The following is a 20180-nucleotide window of genomic DNA, read 5'->3' as shown; positions in this document are numbered from 1 at the left end:
TGAAATGTAAAATCTTTGTGAAAAGGATTGTTTTCTTAAGAAGGTAACATGGATTCTAGTCCTATGGTTTAGTTGAGTAAATGGATTGTTATCTTGGTTAAATTAAGGTACAAGTATAACTTCTCCCTGCCTTGACGATGCCCCGTTCTTGTGCTTGTATAGCCGGACGACGGAGACGTTAGTAAGGCCCGGAGTTGGCCCATGGTATCCCTCATATCATTGGGAGAATGAGGTTTTCTGATTGAGGTGAGTGATTGTGATGCTGTCTAGTTCTGAGGGCCCAGGCTAGTGCGGTGAATTAGCGCACCCTAGTGTGCAAACATCCCTCTGAGGGGCGGGAGGATCGAGCGATGGAGCCTGAGAGGGCAATTGGCCGGCTTGCGTCCTCGCCACCACCAGCGGGGCGACGATGAGGTGTATGGTCCTGTAGGGTTTTGCCCAGCATGTAGAGGCTGGAAGGCCGATTTCTAGATCATCGGCGGTATAAAGGAAAAGAATAAGAGAGCCAGTTTGGCTTGTATGAAATTGATTCATGTATAAACTTTTTTTTAAAAAAATCTTATCTTTGGCATTATTGTACTGTGAAAAAAGGCTGTTTTAATAAACCTTGTGAAAAGGGCCTTAATTAAGAAACATGTTTATTTATGTCAAACAGTGTGGTAGGATTAATTAGAAAACAAATTGACGTGTGAGTAGGGTGGAAAGTGGGCGGATGGAATGCCCCGACGGCACCATCCTATGGACGGGTGGACCCGATTAGTCGGGTAGCTTTCCAACATATTAAGTGAAAGCCCTACGTTAGATAAATAGGTTCTCGGGCAATTCTATTCTAGAAGACTAGGCCAGCGGCTGTGCCTTGCATGGATGAGGAAAAAAGCATTGCCTCTAGAAATCAAGTCTTGTAGTTGCCCAAATTATGATCAATTACCCTATGGGTGATTTGACTTTTAGAAGACCACGCTTCCCCTGCAAGATAGGACTAGGTCTTACCTATCAATCGTATCCTTGAATCTCTGCATGGTCAAGGTGTCGATGAGTAGGAAATTTTTCCCAAGATAAGACTTAGTGGACTATCTTAAGTGTTTCCCCTATTTTTGGAAGGGGAGAACCTTACAGATTGCTTGCACATGTGCGTTGTCAACGTACTTTAAAAGAACGTGTGTCCTTGTGTTTATGTATAAACATCTTGAAGTGCTTGAATGAAGATGGACACTATAACCCATACCATTTCTGTAGCATGTCTTGTTCGTATGCATGTCTTTCTCAAGTTTATATGAACAGCTTATAGAGCTCGAACTAGCATGAACGTTAAGCCTATGATTATATCGTGAGGAATCGTTGCACATCAACAGAGATCTTAGAGTACATCGCAAGGTAGATAATTCCAAATTCATTACCACATTTGAATCTGAGTTACATGTCATTCATCAAGTCATAGGATTTTCGTGCTCGTTTGTGTGAGTGAAATTAAAAAGAAACCATACATAAAGTATGGCAGAGAGTTGACACAGTCCTCCCCGAAATTTAATAAACATAGGAGGACATGCCCTTCCCCCATTTCCCAAATAGCACTTTCGATATCGAAAGTGGACCAAAACACCTTCAGTGTTGAAGGCGGCCATTTGTCCTACGTATTGATTCATGATACAAAACTCATTTTCAAATGTGGTAATGTACTTTTGAATCCCCATCGAACATAAGAAGAACATGCTTCAAGCTCATTGATTGCAGCTATCAGTCTAGAATTGCTTCTAAGTATGCTTTCAAATTCATGTTCATTTGAGCATTTCAAGCATTGCTGTATTTTTATCTGCTGAGAAGAGTACGGTCGTGGCTTCACAATGGTACGACTGTACCCTTCACAACCTGCGTTTACATAAAAATGGCAGTTCATTGGCATAGAACCAGCAATAGCAGCTTTAGGCAAAATCATTTCGTAAGGTTAACAAATCTAAAGGGCTCGAGCGAGAGTGAGAAGTACCTTGAGCTTCTGCGCCTTGATGTATTCCCAAACTTTCATGAGTATCACCGAGATAATTTGAGCTGGTAGATCCTGGTAGATCTTAGCGGCCCAAGTCTGCGTTTCTTCATCACGCGACAAAGCACGACAGCATTGTTGAATTGCTTAGGGGCATGGTTTGCATTGTTAGTACTCAGATGATACTCGTGCATGACCCAATCCATCCGCTTGCCGCTATGCGCCCGGCCCTGGTAGAAAATGAGGATCTTCTATTGGTCTTGCAGCTGTGTGCTTTTTACCTTGGTAGAGGCACAAACTTTAAATTTTTCATCTATGCTGCCTGCATAAATTGGAAGGGGAGGGTAGTGAGATCCACATCCATCAAACTAAACAAAAAGGAATCTTAATGGGAGTGTCCAACAAAGACGAGAGGCCACCCGCCGATGTAGGTAGATAAGTGCTCACCATCTCTTTGCTTCACAGTTTTTGCTTTTTTATTTAGTTTTGATAAACGTCTTTGCTTGGTTTTTTTCTGTTGTGCAGACAACTTTTTGTGGTAGTTGACAGACTAACCAAAGTTGTCTATCTGATCCCAGTAAAAGAAACCTACACTGCAGTGGATGTGGCCAGAGTGTTCCTCAAAGAAATCTTCAGATTGCATGGCCTACCCAGGAGAATGGTAAGTGATCGAGATCCCAAATTTACTTCAAGGTTTTGGGATGCATTTTTCAAAGCAGATGGGTAAGGCCACCCTTAAAGTACTGCCTATTGTTGCTTAGCATCCCCACAGATTCCTCCAACTTCTCTAAAGGTGGTACTGGCGTTGTAATGCAGATGCAGCAACTGTAGGGGCTACTCACTGTACAGATGAGAGATGTTGAAATGGGGTCGCGGCCACTATGCAGAGAAGAGATGTTGTAAATGGGGTCACGGCCAAAAGCGGGTCTCTCCTCTTCTCACTGTGCAGAGGAGAGATGTTGTAAATGGGGTCACTACCAGAAGCGAGCAGTCCTGAGCTTTGCCGATGACGGCTCTTCTTCTCTCGTCGATGGAGGGCCAATAGATGACGCACGTGCTATGTCGACCATTGCGCTCTTCGTTGTGCAGTGAGCCAGTGGCTTTAAGTTGTTGTTGACGTTGCTGCAGTTTGACAAACGGACAGCCGTTGTTGTAGGCACTTGAAAAACTCTCTTCCACGTTGAGTTGCGTTTGAGGTTCTTGCATTTTGGCCACAACAAGGAAAAGTTGCCTCACTTTTTTGGCTAAGGTAACCTCTTGTTGCTCTACACAAAGCTACCTTGTTTGTGCTTTGGCTGAGGCAACCTCTTGCTTGTGTTGCAAAGATCTCCTTTCTTGGTGCTCCTCTTTCTTCTCTCTTTGGAGACTTCTTCCACTACCACACCTCTTTTACCTCAAGAGGATTGAAGCTTTAAGAATGGCTTAGATTGTGAAGAAGAGAGAGAGGGATCTCAACCATACATGGCCCTGATACCATGTCGAAATTATGGGGAGTATGTACAACAGAAGCAATAGTTAATGGCAAGATAGAGAAACATATATGAGAGAGAGCAAAAACACAAGATGTATAGAAAGCTTCTATATTACCTTGTATTTCAGCCACTCCAAAGTTGGCTTAACCTTCACCTTCATGTGTTGGTTGTGTTGTGGTGTGTTACAAAAAAGTGAGGCCTCTTGCCCTTTATATAGGGTCCACCAAGGGCTAGGGTTGGGCCAACCCTAGATCCATTTTTCACCCATATGTCCACTTTATTTGGGGTGTGTTCACACCTACATGACCTCTTTCTCTCACCCTTTACCACTTGTACATCATATAATTTAACACAGACAAACCAAGAAAAAATTGTAATCCTTCTAAGTTTGTGGGATGTGGCCATTTCAATATAGCTTCACCTTTCGCTAGATCCATATGAATGCCATCTTCCGAGATTATGTGGCCTAAGTATTGGATTTCTTTTACGAAGAATTCACATTTACTCTCTTTGTCATAAAGTGAATGCTTCCTAAGTAACTTAAATTCTTGTTGTAATTGTTCGAGATGTTCTTTCTTAGTGCGACTATATATCAAGATATCGTCTAGGAAAACCACGACAAATTTTCCTAAATAAGGTTTCAGGACAATATCCGTGAGTGTCATGAATGTGACCAAAGCATTAGTCAAACCGAAGGTCATGATTAAAAACTCATAGTGACCATACTTAGTTCGAAAAGCAGTCTTTTGGACATTCGCTTCCCAAATTCTCACTCGATGATATCCGAATCGTAAATCAATTTTCGTAAAGTACTTTTCCCCTTGAAGTTGATCAAACAACTCATCTATTTGTAGCAAAGGGTACTTATTCTTAATCGTGATTTGATTCAAACCATGGTAGTCTATGCATAGTCGCATAGACCCATCTTTTTTCTTCACCAATAGAATTGGTGAAGCCTAAGGTGAAGTGATTGGTCAAATGAATCCACTTTTAAGGTATTCCTTTAACTATCATTTGGCTTCTTGTGCTTTCTTAAAACTAAGCCGATAAGGAGACTTACTTACTACCATTAAGCTAGGTATTACTTCAATTAGATGCTCAACATCGCAGACATGAGGTAATCCTTCTAGTAATTCATTTGGAAACACATCTTTAAATTGTTATAACAATTGCTGTAAGGATTCATTCACTTTTTTATTATTAACATTCTTTGATTGAAAAGAAGTCATGTAAACACTATATAAGCTCACTCAAACCACTTATGTTTTCACATGCGGAAAAGGAAATGACATCATCAAGAATCATGTAGCACAAAAAGATGTTGTGTACTTCATTAGATTGTACAAGGTTATTAAGTTCCATAGAGCATATAAGAGGTGAGGAGGATACACCATGTTCACCTTACAAGTGCACTTTCTTACCATCTACTTCAAACTCAAAAGAATTATGCAAATAAGTTCTAGACAAAGATGGACCAATGTTATATAGCCACTCACAACCTAGAATAACATCTGCTCGAGTGACATGCATAACTTGAAAATCCAAATGCATCTCATGACCTTGAATGACTAATGGGACGTCACGAACTACTGTATCATAGCCATTAATCAAAGAAACCACTACTTATGATCACTTGGGCTTTCCAGCAACTTTAATTTATTGACTAAATTATCATTCAAATTATGTGTGGCACTATCATCAATCATAACTCATACCTTATGAGACCCTTAAGGTGACCATACATTCAAACCAACTCATGTTCTCCGAATGTTGGCATCCACATCGATGACGTGACACAACATGCATGAGTAGAATCAGCATGATAAACTTGAACCTCTTTAAACTTATGAGAAGTCTCTAGAGGGAGCACTTGAATAGTGTGCACTTGCTTTTCTTTACTTTGATCACTCTGATTCTTCTCATTTTCTTTAAGTTTAGGACACTGTAGCTTACTATGACCCTTTTGCCCCTTTTGCCATGCAGTGAAAACATAAATTTTCTTTTTTAGCTCTTTCAAAATCTTCATGCTTTAGAAATTTTTATGGTCCTTTAGACTTCTTGGATTGTTCATTCTTTTGGTTAGGTCCCATTCTTTTATTTTGACCTTGCTGCTTGGAACCCTCGGACACACTAGATGTCCGTTGTGCATTTTGTGGCTCATTTTATTTAACTTGATTCTTTTAGTTCGAGTCTAATCCATGAATTTTTTGAAAGTCATCCATACCTTTTAACTTGAGAATGATTTCTCTATAGTTGGAGATATACTGAGTCAATGTGAGATTTCTCATCTCATAATTATCCCACGCTTCCGAATTACGATCCATCTCATTCTTAGGAAGAAATTCTTTCATGAATGCACTTTCAAATTCAACCCATGTAGTAGGCCAATTTTTGGACTCCAAGCTCATCCACCACTTATATGCTTTACCTCCTAGAGTTAAGCTTGCTTCAAGCACGCTTATCTCTTATGGAGTTTGATGCAATCAATGAAAATCTTGCCACTTTTGTAAAAAAGTATTGACCGTATCCTTATTGCGTTCCTTCTCCTCCCCATTAAAAGTCGGAGGTTTCAGATCTTTTAGAATAGCAGCAGAATCTCTAGAGTGAGATGTATCGACGTTCATGCTGTCCCCTTGGGCGGGAGCTACTGGCATCCCTCCCCACTAAAGCACTTACATCGGTAGAAGCTTGCATATTATCCTTTAGCTCCTGAAGAAAGAGGAGTATCGTATCATACTTGGTCTCAATCTCCAAAGTACGAGACTCTAGAGCCTTAAACTATTTAGTGCTGATCAAATTATCATCAAGAAGGTCATCGTCTGTCATCATGACACCAAGATCGGCCACTGTCTTTTCCGTGTCTGACAAACGACCAGGATATCCACTAACGAACTTGTTAGGATTATTATATTCTATATGGACGCTCTAAATGTGATGCAAGAGAATAAACACAAGCACCAACCTCGAGTCCAAGCTCTTGGAAATCAACCGGATTGCTAGCTCGAAGTGAAATTGTCGGTGCGATATAAAATTCTGAGAGTTGTCGATGCCTCTTGATCTTTGCAAGAAAGCTTGAAATTCCACTTGAATAATCCACTGTGGGAACAGCCTCTTGGGTACAAAGGTATAAACCTTTGTAAGGCTATAAAGAAATTTTTTCTCTCTCTTTTCTCTACTTTTTTTAAAATAGAAATTTTTGAATTTTTGAAAAAGCTCCAGCAATTCCCAGCAACGCAGCTCTGATGGTTAAGCTTGGTGCAAGATACCGTTGGCCAAACAGTAGCATGGGCGATGTCGTGCTATGAGCTTTAGCCTGCAATATCTATGTAAACATACACTTGGTTGTTGCGTCGACAACGATGTAGTACTGCCTGCTGGTCGGCAACACCAGTATGCGAAAGGCACGAGAGGAAGTAAAAGTAATTATTGCCTCTCCTTACGCATAGCAAGGTTTTATTCATCTCTGCGGCTACTGTGTGTGAACGTTTATGTGTCGACTTGATGCATGCCTGGTTTAAACGCAGAAGTGGTGGTCAGTGTATCCACAGCGTGCAACGCTCATAAGTTGAAAACGTTGAGGCGCTACCGACCGTCCTGCTCTGATACCAATAAAAGGGCAGCCACGGCTGCATGATGTTCTTCACCAAACAAGAGTGCTGAGAACTCCTTGGTTCACCTCCCAACCACAGCCAAAAACACACGACTACTATCCCACTACTCCCACTCTTTTAATAGCTTAAAGCCCTTCACATGTGTCCAGCCACTTTCACTAGTGCCCGGCCACACTTGAGTCTCTAACCGGTCATTTACCCGTTCCTTGTTCATAGGTCGAGCTCCCAGTAATTTCATTGTCATGACATCCTTAGCATCAACCCCCAATCTATGATGCCAACACAAACGTCCTTAGCATCAACCCCCAATCTATGATGCCAACACAAACGGAGTTATTCCTAGTGAAGTCAAGAACAATATATTGAATGCATGAAGGTCCAACACTGTGCTATTGCCATGGCATCAACCAATGCATGCATTATGTGTGGCGTGTTTTCTACCACTAACTTCAGATGCACTAACTCCAATGCGTTGAGCATGGGATCTGGGCCAATGTTCCTGATAATGTCACCTTGCTCCATGTGTATATGTGGTAATGAAACTGGTCCACCTTGAATGGAAAGTTGCACAACATGTTTCACAGGGTTCCACCATTAAAGTAAAAGCACTGTGATCCACGGTGCTTAGGTGGTGAAAGCAATGCACCGCACCATAAAACTTTGTGTAGTATGTTATGTGAGAGCGAAAAAAAGAGATGCCTTGATCATCCCTCACAATATCATCGTATGGCCTGCCAACAAGATGGGAGCACTCTGCATTCCTAAGAGTGTTGATTTAATGTTGCTAGTGTTGACAGTCCCTTGTGGCACGGAGTGTGCGTCTTGGGAGATCCTCACTCGCTTGGAGAAAGTAGTGCAGAAATCAGTGTCTTTTGCTCTTTTGCTTTTGGCCTTATCCTCCTTCCACTTTTGGTGCCAAAATTGGAGCTTCTCTCCATCAATGTCTACCGGCACAACATCTTTCAAGTTTTTAAGGACTTGACATAGATTTCCTAGGAGAGTGCAAGTAGAGTGCAATAACTCTTGTTCCTTCCACTTCTCAATGGAAAGAAGGCCTATTTGATTCTCTCTTTCTAGTCGAGTGCATGCTCGCTTGATAGTCTCCTTTATGAACTCCACCATATGGGACATCGGTCGTATTAGTGTTAACTATACATTCCTCATTGCAAGAGCTAACAAGAAGGCAAAGCTCATGGCATAATACTTTCATGACTCTCTTCTTCTCCTCTGGATTCATCGTAGAGATAAGATGAAAAAAAAATGAGACTAAGTTTGGGTGTCCAAGAAAAACACTTGCGAGGAAAAGTATAATATCAAAGCAATAAGTTTTTTTATAAGAGTCTATATATGATATTGGTGGCAGTGGCGCGAAGGTAAGAAGGAAAAAAGGACAAGATTTTGTGAGGCTATTGCATAAGAAAGAGAGCAACAAGTGAAAAGAAAAGGTCTTAGTTGTGGTCTCTTAGGGGATGCACTAATAAGAAACCTTACCTATAGCATGCATTCAAGGGGTAACCCTTGTAAATTATGAGTTAATAAAAAACCCCCTTATTATTTATACAATTTTTTCCAAAGTGTAGTAACAAATCCCCTTTTAATATATATTTTTTGTAAATTTACCCAAAAATTAAAATAAATAACCCCTTGTTGATAAACTCACGGGGTAAACTTAGGAGGAAGAGAATAGGAGAAGGGATAAGTGATATACGTGTGTGTGCTATATATGGTTATAGACAGCGTGCACGTGCGCGCACGAGAGAGAGAGAGAGAGAGAGAGAGAGAGAGAGAGAGAGAGAGAGAGAGAGAGAGAGAGAGAGAACCAATTGAAATCAAGTGACAAGAGAGAGAGAGAGAGAGAGAGAACCAATTGAAATCAAGTGACAAGAGAGTGTGTGTGTGTGAGAGAGAGAGACAGAACTCATGTGAACTTTGAGCTAGTAAAACAACCCTTGTTTCTTTATAGCCTTATAAATTTTTCTCTAAGTGTAGCAAAAAAAAATTTCTAAGTGTAGCAAAAATTTTCCTTATAAATATTTTTTTAAAATTTACCAAAAATATTGGAATAAAGAACCCCTTCATGAGATGAACTCAAGTGTATCCCCCGAGCGTGGTCTTCACTAAGGAGGAAGAAAGTAGGAGAATGGATAAGTGATTTACGTGTGTGTGATGTATGTTGTTGTAGACAATATGAGAGAGAGAGAGAGAGAGAGAGAGAGAGAGAGAGAGAGAGAGAACCGATTGAAATCAAGTGACAAAAGAGAGAGAGAGAGAGAGAGAGAGAGAACTCATGCAATGTCTTATGTGTATTGGTTTTGGACTGCATGTCATGTACAACAAACAATATTGTTCGACAAACATGGCCGAGCAATACAACCAAGTATCGAACAATTTAACATGAAAATTTTAAAAAAATAATATACAACACCAAATGGCTAAGAAATACAACCACGTGCCGCATAGTAGACACATGCAAAAACTAGCAAATGACACTATTTAGCTAAATAGTATGACTAAGTGCCAGTTGAATCTAATGTCTCTCATTCATGGCTAGATGAAAGGACATCATCTGACCAAAGATATGAACAGATGCCCAAACATTTCCTAAGGGAGAGGAGAGGGGAAGGTTTCACTATTAAAAACGACACTATCTAGCTGCAAGTATATGACCAAGTGTCAAAATGAAGCACATACTTATCTAAAGACACTTGCTTGCCGCGTAATATGACCAAGTGCCTAGAGATAAGCACCATAATAAAATGACCAAAAATTAAGGACATACTTATCTAAAGACACTCGCTTGCTAAGTAATACGATCGAGTGCCTAGAGAGAAGCACCATAATAAAATAGCGCAAAACTCACACATTTATGACTTATAGTAAGTGAGTGACACACACTTGCCGAATACATGACAATGTGTCGACTTATTAGGAATGACACGAGCTTGCCACATACACGACAACATGCCAAATCCTACAACAGTCACGCACACATGTATACATGCACACGTGTTACAAGCCTCACTTGAATGCTGCAAGTCTGCTACTACTGCTCTACTCTAAGAATTCTCAAGCATGCTTTATTGTACTCTATTGTGCTCTACTATGTTGTACTCTGCACCCTGCTAGGCCCCACGAGCCTAGTACATATAAAACATTATATCCCACTGAGCTTTTGTTTGTCCTTGATGGCCCCATTGGGCTTCCTTAATAACCCGATGGGCCCATCGAAAGGTCAAAAGCCTGGCAAGCACCTCTCAGGCTTCTTCATAACCCCCAATGGGCTTTTGCAGGTTAATCCCCGGGCAATGAATGGCTATTTGTAAATGAGTGATCATCAGGGATTTCATTAACGTCTTCACAATTTCGTGATCACATTAACAAAACCTATTGTTAACATATTAAAACTTGTGATCACATTGTATATTCACATGACTTGAGCAATGACCTGCCAGAACCCACTAGTCCCGTAACACCTCCGGGCTTTTAGCTTTCCCGGCAGGCCTGCCGGGATACCAGATATCCTGGCGGGCCCGTCGGGAAAACAAAAGAACCCTGACGGGGTTCTGTTCTGTATATAAACACTGCCCAACACCCATCGTGGAACTTTTGGGAAGATAGTCCTTGTTTTGGGAGCGTGATATCTCTCCTCAAAGTACTTGTAGAGCTCTCGAGTTGCTAGAAGTGTCCTCTTGGGAAGAACGTCCTTATCTTAGGGGCTGTCATCTTTCCTAGTAGGCACTCCTAAGGCTATTGAGCCACTTGTCCTTAGTTCTTTGAATTGGGGGCAGGGTGTGGTTCGTAGCTAATACTTGCGGAGATTTAGGGACAAATTTGGAGTCATTCAGCTTTGCATTTGAGCTACGTAGGTAATCTACCTCATTCTGCTTTATGAATGGTTGGATGGAGCCAAGAGTCTTGCTTAGGGACTTGTATTGGTTCTTGATACTTGATATAGTTTAGAGTAGACAAGGGTCTATTGTCCTATACTAGAGTATTGGGCAAGCATAGATCTTTGATTTTCTTTGTGAATGTCAGAGAAGGTCTATTGTCCTATACTAGAGTATTGGGCAAGCATAGATCTTTGATTGTGTAAAGTATCCTTAATTGGGTACAAAAGGCATCCTTCATTGGGGGTGCAATGTGCATGATAGTTTCGAAGTAGTTTTGTAGTAAGACCTTGCAAGATAGTTTGAAGTAGTTTTATGTTATGTGATGATCTTTTGTATTTGTCAAGATAGTTTCGAAGTACTTTGTCTGCTAATGTATGTTTTGTAATACGTGAGTGACTTTGTTGTTTTTCATTTGTGTATTCATTGTTATATGCTTGGTTGAATAGGTTATTTGTTCAGATGGAGGACAATGTTGGATCCAGTGATACCTCCAATAGAGTCCAAATTTCAAATAGCAAGAAAAAAAAGGCACCTGGGATAGAGTGGCAATATGCAATTAACGTTGGTGATCGATTCATAGATTGAGAGTGTAAGCTATGCCATGCAGTAAAATCAGGTGGGGCGCCTCGACTAAGAGAACACTTTTTAGGCGGACCGAAGAAAAAGTCATGTACCCACCCCTCTCTACCTACCTACCTAGCAGGTCTCTCAACCTTCTCTCTCTCTCTCTCTCTCTCTCTCTCTCTCTCTCTCTCTCTCTCTCTCTGTGCCTAGGTCCTAGCACTCAGCATCTGTAGTCAATTCAAAATAGTAGCTGGGGCCCCAGTGTGCAATTGGGCAAAAATCGACTACCCCATGCTATGATGTTAGCCCTTCCTTCGCTCATACAGTGCACACATGAATCTGTTGGTCATAGCCGCGACTTTGTCTGACAGGCTCAGGAACTCTATCGAAAATGCCCTTTTGCACACATGGAGGGATCTGTGCTTTCTCAAAAATAACTTTTTCATAACGGCTCTTTTGAGTTTTTGAGCGTAAAAGTTCTTACAAAAATATAGCAAGCTACAAATATAAAGTCTTGGCCCTACTAAAAGTATAAAATACTAATTAGTAAGTACAAAAGTTTGAGGCCTTATCCTTATAAAAATATTAATGCCAAAATATGAAACCATAAAAGGTGTTCACATGTCTTCCAAAATATCTCATAATTCTTTTCATATCAATTTGTTAAGACCTTTTAGAGGATCTCTACCTTCTCATCTTACATTAATCTCCACTGCAAAGCAACTCAAATCCATGTTACAGAAGATCGATTATTCTTATATGAGTCAGCTCAAGTAGTCCACATCCTCTTCATCAACTCACTCATTCAGGGAAAAGCTTTCATGTGGGAAGAGAAGCATCAAATTGCTTTCAAGGAAACTAAGAAACTTGTTTCTCAAGCTCCAATTTTGAGTCCTCCTAATTGCTTAGAAGATTTATATGTGTGTTAGTGTGGGAAATTGTGCAATTAGGGCTACTCTACTTTAGAATGGAGAAGGAGTATATATTCATCATATCTACTTTGCTAGTAGACAAATGATGGCTCATGAACTTCACTACTCAAAGATAGAAAAGATGGGTTTGTCGATGATCTTTGCTGTAAGGAAATTTTGATCTTGCTTACTACCTAAGCATTTTGATCTTGTTTAATTCTTAGTGCCTAAGCATTAAGCATTTTTATTTTCTTGAATTCATAATAGCTTATGCCTTTTCTTACAATGAAAATATAGTCTCATGGTCAACTGTTCAAATGACTAGTGAAATCTCATGAGTATCATTTTATTTTGATCTCTAATCTCATTGAGAGATCTACTAGAGCAACACTAGACCTTCTCACTCATAAGGAGATCTAGGAGGAAGTACACCTTAAGGTTAAGGGTAAGAACTCTCCTCCATCTTTCAATAGTCAGGAAGAATACATGGAAGGTGCATATGTTTTGTTTTTGATGGTGGGGATTTTGCAAAGGGGAAAGGTAAGTGTAGAATTAGAGTGTGGTACTCAAGGATTCAAACTCTAAAGTAGTTGCAAGAGAGGCTAGGATTATAGAAGATATCCACACCATTAATGAAGCCAAGTACAATGCCTTATTAGTTGGCCTCTAAAAATGTGTAGATCTTGGAGTTCATTCCTTAGTAATCAAAGGTGATGCTTTACTAGTAGTAAGATAATTGCAAGGTATTTGGTAGGGTACTTGGCACGTAAAGAGAGAAACTCTTAAATTTTTATATGATCATGTAATTGAGAAGCTAGCCCAAATTGCACATTGGGCTGTTTACTTACACATTTGAAAAGTTCCATCCTTCTTCACCAAAAGAACGGGTGATGTGAATGGCCGATTAACTTGGTTCCACCCATCCAACCTCCATGAGTTCCTTTACTTGCTTTGTCACCTCATCCCTTTCCACCTTCAAAAGTCAATATAGAGACTTGTTGATGACCACTTTTTCATTTGGTTCAACATCCACTCCATGACCCACGTCTCTCCTTGGTGGTGGTGGCAAGCACTTAGGCGCATGTTGAATACATCTTGGCACTCCTCAGGTAACTGCTTCATGCCTTCATGATTCATTGTTTTGCCCTCATTTTAACTTCAACACAAATCTATAATGCATATAAACGCCCCCTTTCTTGAGCTTCTACTTGAGTGGAGTGGAATTTATCAATGTAAGCTTTGGCACTTCATTTGCCTACAATGTGATCATACAATCCTCATGGACAAAGCTCATGAAACCTTGCTACTGCTGCAAATTTATAGAAATGTTCCAAGTGTGGATAGTCAATCACAACCCAAGATAATATCAATGAGGCCCATATCCAAGACCAATAAATTAGCCTTGCATATATATATTCCTTTGAGAGCATATCTACCTCATTGCAAACCATTGTACAAGCCATCTTTGCATCATTTACCACTTAAACTAAATTTAAGGCTTTAGGATGCACCTTGAGATTTCACAATGATCTTTTGTCAATGAAACCATACGTAATACCACTATCCACCAACACATAAGCCACTTTCCCATTGATCTTAGCTTTGAGCCTCAAGGTACTAGTCCTTCTACAACCCGCATATGCACCATAAGATAGTGTGCAAAGAGTAGCTTGATGCCTCAATCCCTCATATGACCCACCTAGATCAGAAGGAAAATCACCACCAAGCTCGTGGCTCTCATCAACTTCCTACTCCTCATGGAAATCCTTAAAACTTTCATCTTCTTCATCAACTCCATCTTTTGGCCCGATGAGAATCAAACTCAAAGAAAGCTTCTTATGCTTGCATGTTCTATGGTGATCTTTGTTCCACTTTTCTCCACACTTAAAGCACAATCCTCTTGCCTTAAGCTCATTAGTGCGGTCTTCCTTGAACATGGTTCTCTTGTTCTAGCACTGTCTATTAAGCACACCACTCATAGAGTGATATTCAGCACATCACCACAACAGCACTGTTTGTTGCAGCACGTCAGTGTATCATGCTCAGCGTATCATCTAGCGTAATTTTCTTTAATTAAAAAAAACAAAACAAAGAGAACAAAACTAAATGAAGAAGCTTCACAGCCTTCTTTGAGAGGGCTCAGCTAACACTAGAGGATGAGAAAGAAGGGACAAAATGCCAACACCCCAGTGTGAGAAAGAAGGGTTTAGGCTATCGCGCCAGTAGTTTTTTAAAACTGAGAAGGAAAGAACTTTTCAACGTTTAAGGTTTTTTTTCTTCTTTTTACACTTGAAGAGTCTCGCCTTTTTAAATGTCCACTCTTTTTTTTTTGGGCTCTTCACACTCCAAGATACATTACTCTCTTGTCCACAATCCATTTACTTAGCCTTAGTGGTGTTTCGCATGCTGCTTGCTCCATTGGGATTTTTGTGGGTTTGAACATACTTGAGTACATTTTGTGGGTTTGAACGTACTTGAGTACATTTTGGGCAATTTTTATGAGTTCGTACACACACCTTGGACTTCATTGATGATCTTTCACACGTGTGAGGTGTGATTCATACACTTAGCATTCATGGAGTGTGCTCACCCGTTTTTGGGTTTGTTCATATGCTTTTACGCATTGTGAGACTTGTTCACACACGAGCACATTTGTGTGAGGTGTTCACATGCTTTGGGCCTTTATGGGGCGTGTTCACGCGCATTAGCATATTGTGGGTGTTATTTGCACATCTACGTGCATAATGTTTTTTTCACACACATTGGTGCTGAGTTTGGGTGCATTCACACACGGTGTGAGTTCATTGTGCATTGTAGCCCCTGTTCACGTGCTTTGAGCATCGGGTAGTGTTCACATATGTAGCCATGGTTTATTACCATTACCCTTCTGCTACTTGCCATAGTCCTTGTTTTCTTCGACGACGACATTATTTTGTGACTCTCGATGACTGGGGATGCATGTGTGATGCTAGATTCTTAGTTGGGATTCTTCGTATGCAGTACCATGGGTTACCTGACATGATCAGATTATACATCACTTTTGCCGACTTTGTGCATGCATTTGGGACATCCAGACTTCGACCATTGGATCCTTCATCATCTATTTCATGTGATGAGGAGATAGTTCATTCAAGCCATAGATGGAGGATGAAGTTGCAGAGTTTATTGCTTATACATGTTCGTCATCTATGGGATGAGAGAGATTGGCACATTCAAAGCGATCCTTTAAGTGTTGGTCATTGAGATATTTCTTGGTGGCAGATGGATTAGTTTTTCTCAGTTGGGATGACTCCTATGGTCGCTTATTTGAGTGTCCTACATTCTTGAGTAGCTGTGATTATGTTCTTGAGGATGTATACTACATCGACATTGGCACAAATGATGATGATGATGATGATGTATCACACCCACATACCTATGATGATGTATTGTGTGCACACATACACATGATGATATTAATGTATTGCATACATATACACATGATGATATTTATGTATCGTACACACATACACATGATAATAGTGATAACGTGCACATGTTCCCACTGACACATATGCACATGATGATGTATGTGACAGCGATAATGAGAGTGATGTGTGTGAGTCAGATCATGTGGGCATGATCTCGATGGGAGGGATGGCAGCAAGCATTCCGAGCATTGTGATTGATGATACGCCTATGTCTACCTACCTTCCAACGGATCATAGTGATGCATTAGACTATCATAGGGATCAGCTCTTGACTAGTGATGCATCCATTGCAGTGTGTGAGATTCGAGATGATGATACTTCATATATTGATGAGCATACGATAGTGCATGAGGAGCATAGACCTGAGTTTCTAGTGCTAGATTAGTCAGGTTACTCTTTTAGATTCTCTATTCATGGAGATATCTACGATTCTATCTCTACTCCTAGCTCTCATAGCATACATGGCAGCATTTACTTAGGTTTAGTGCATATACTTGGGCAGTTAGGCATTGCACATGAGGATAATGATGATTTTGTTGAGGTGAGGCTTTGTAGGAGAGAGAGGATTATGCATATGGATCTAGAGAGCTTTGCATTTGATCTAGACATCTCCTTAGATCCTATATTGTTGGAGATAGATTTATCATGGGATATAGGTCACATAGGGGCATCATTGATGGACATAGACCATGTTTATGAGGATGACCTTGGAGGCCTTGGAGATGTCGTAGATGATGATTTAGAGGACGATAACAACTTATCTTTCATGTGAGGATACCTCTTCATTTTTCAGTGATGATTATGATGATGTTGATGAGTACATTGATATATTAGATCATCGTACACACATAGAGGATTTTGCACATGAGGAGGTAGTGCATGGTTTGGCTCATGTCCATATACCTATCGATGTAGTGGATCATGTTTTTGACATTTTGAGTGATGCTACATGGATGACAACATTGATTCACTCTTACCCTCGCATGATGCCGACCTTGAGATGTATTCTTTTGGCTTCTACGGATGTCGACACGATCTTGTTTTCTTTGGAGCCAGGGCATTTACTTTTGGATGTAGTATATGTCATTTGGGATGCAGGGTATCTGATTATATGGTGCATTATGTGTATTTACATGCATTACATCCAGATTCTCACTTGACCAGTTATTTGGACCATGGATTTGATGATATTCTTGGTGGCCATTTCACTTTGGACGAGGATCTTGGATACTTCCTTCTCAATCTAGGTGGAGGATTGGCCGGCCACGACATTGACATTAGCTCTCTACATTTTCCATTCGATCCATGCGATTGGAGAGTCATTGCTTCAAAGCCTACATGGTTTGGATTTACATCCCATATTACCTCATCTTCGGGGCGACACTAGTGTCTTTTCCATTTAATCTTGGAGGATACTCGACTAGCTTCGTCATCGACAATGGTTCCTTATCCTTTCCACTTGCACTAGATTATTGTGGGACCATTGCCTTAGATTTTGCATGCCTCGGATTTCCTTTCGATCCAAGCGGTTGCATAGATAGCTTCATCCTCATCAATAGGAGTCCTTTATCTTTTCCATTTGATCCCGGGGATTATGAGATTCATGTATGGGTATTGGTGCTATGCAATGGTGACACTTGGTCATATATATGGTTCATTGTATATAGCCTTTGTATTTGTTTTGTGCACGACCACCCTTTGATTTCGAGGACGAAATCATGTTAGGAGGGGATGGTTTGTAACAAAGCGTTCTTAGGATGCATATGCACATGTGATGGGCCTAGGCACATAGGCTTAGGGTCATTTACATGTGGGATTAGGGCACATGGGCCTTGGGACTATAAAAGGCATGTGCTCGAGGAGTATTGTACCTTTTGATATACTTCTTGATACTCATTACACTTTACTTTCCATACATATTGCTTAGTGCTAATAGGCTAATCTAGATGCACCTTTCTTCACAACAAGAGAAAAGAAGAGAGCTCACAAGTAAACTATTGAAAGGGAATGATTGTGTCTTGCCTATTGTCAAAAATGACTTATATATACAAATGACTAGTTTTCACACTAGGCGTGCCAAACTTAAAAATGGTCTTTCCTTTATTACTAGCCTTAAGCAACTATATATATATATATACATATAAATACATGTGCATACGTATATACATATATACACATAAATATATATATATAACTATGTATGTATACACACACACACACACATACACATATATATACATACATATATATATGTATGTTATATATATATATATATATATATATATATATATATATATATATATATATATATATATATATGTACATAGGTTAAAGGTAATGGCATTGGAAATATAGGTTATGAATCATCTAGTTCGAAGAGTCTTGATGATGATTTGGGAATTCTACATACATACATACATATAAATAAATTATATATATACATATATATATATGTATGTATGTATGTATGTATGTACACACACACACACACATATATATATATATGTACATACACACACACACATGTATAACTATGTATGTATAAATAAATACAAAAATGTGTGTGTGTGTGTGTGTGTGAGAGAGAGAGAGAGAGAGAGAGAGAGAAAGAGAGAGAGAGAGAGAAATATATATATATATATACAAAAATGTGTATGTGTGTGTGTGTGTGTGTGTGTGAGAGAGAGAGAGAGAGAGAGAGAGAGAGAGAGAGAGAGAGAAATATATATATATATATATATATATGAACATATGTATGTATGATGTATGTATGCACGTATCTATGTATATATGCATACATACATACATACATAAATACATACATAGATGCGTATATACATGTATATATTTATATATATGTATGTACGATGTATGTGTCCATGTACACATATATAGAGAGGGAGATACTGTGACATGGAAAATTGATATCTTTGTACATATTTTGATGGTTTCTCAATGGTAATAAGGTGGAAGCTTGTCCAAGAAGATTGCGGCGCCCACAATGGAATAACGACGTGGTGATGCGGCGGCTTGGTGGCTACCTTGATAACAACATTCTATCTTCAAATATAATGGTTTTACTTGATTTAGGGTGCACACATTGTACATGCCACAAGTATGCTTGATAAATACTTTGGTATGGTAGATAGGCTAGTGATGTGGAAAATAAAAGTGGGCCTTCATGCTCACATGGATTTTTATTGTATTATTAATATGGTATTCATCATAAGGCTACAAGTTGGGGAGTGTGGAAGGCATGTGGAGGAGTGTGTGTAGGTGCATAATTGGGAAAGATTCTTCTAGAATGCCTACATGGAAAAGGAGAAATTCCGCCATGTGTAAGTAGGATCTCCACCTACATGCCACTTAGACTTGGCTATTATCTCATCACACTTTCAAAGTCAAAAAGTCTTCAATTTAATAATCAATAGAAGACTTAGCCTAAGAGGATAATTGATGGTGACATCTACCCTTATGGGTTGAAGATTTTTATGTTGTAATTTGTAACAATGGAAGAGAGGGTGATTCTCCACCTATAAAAGGAGCCGTCCTCTCCCTTTCAAATCAATGAATGAAGCCTCCTCAATTGAGCATTTTGTGTCATTGCCATTCTCTTATCTTTAAAACCCTTATTCAAACACTCTCTTTACATGTGAATATCTCATTTAGCATTAGCTCCTCATGCTTAACCCAATTTTGGACCTCTTTGATGATTCATGATAAGTGGGATAAGGAGTTTTGATTTCTAAAATTGATCATATGGCTAGGAAGCTCTTTATATGCTCTTTCCACTCATGTAACTAATTTCTTAATCCTTTACTTCATTGATGATCAGAATTTCTCCCAAAGTTGCTAACTTTTAGGCGAATTTTGGAAGTTTTATAGTCTTATAGTAAAATGCTCATAACTTTTCACTCGGTTGTCTGTTTTTGAAAGTTTTTATATGGGCGCGAAGCTCTCTTCAAGCTCTACGCACCTATACAATCCTCTTTTGCACAGCCTATATGGATTTAAAACTATAGTTCTCTGTGTATCTCTGTTTTTATAGACTTTTGGCCATTCTTTCTTCTTAATAATGACTAATTCCTCTTAATCTCTTATTAAAACGCCAATCCCATGTGTCTTATCCTCTTGTAAGTAATTGCTATATTCTTTTGCTTTAATATGTTCCGTCCAAATCGCCCAATTCGAACAGATGAACCTTACCAACATTCCCCGTATGTTTCCGTTCACATAATCCTGAGTCGGAAGATTTTCTTTCAACAAAGAGTTGCCCTCTTGTTT

This window comes from Cibotium barometz, chromosome 32, assembly GCF_041138505.1.
Source record: "Cibotium barometz isolate CiBa-2024 chromosome 32, ASM4113850v1, whole genome shotgun sequence".
In the NCBI taxonomy this organism is placed as follows: Eukaryota; Viridiplantae; Streptophyta; class Polypodiopsida; order Cyatheales; family Cibotiaceae; genus Cibotium; species Cibotium barometz.
This window is presented reverse-complemented; position numbering follows the sequence as displayed.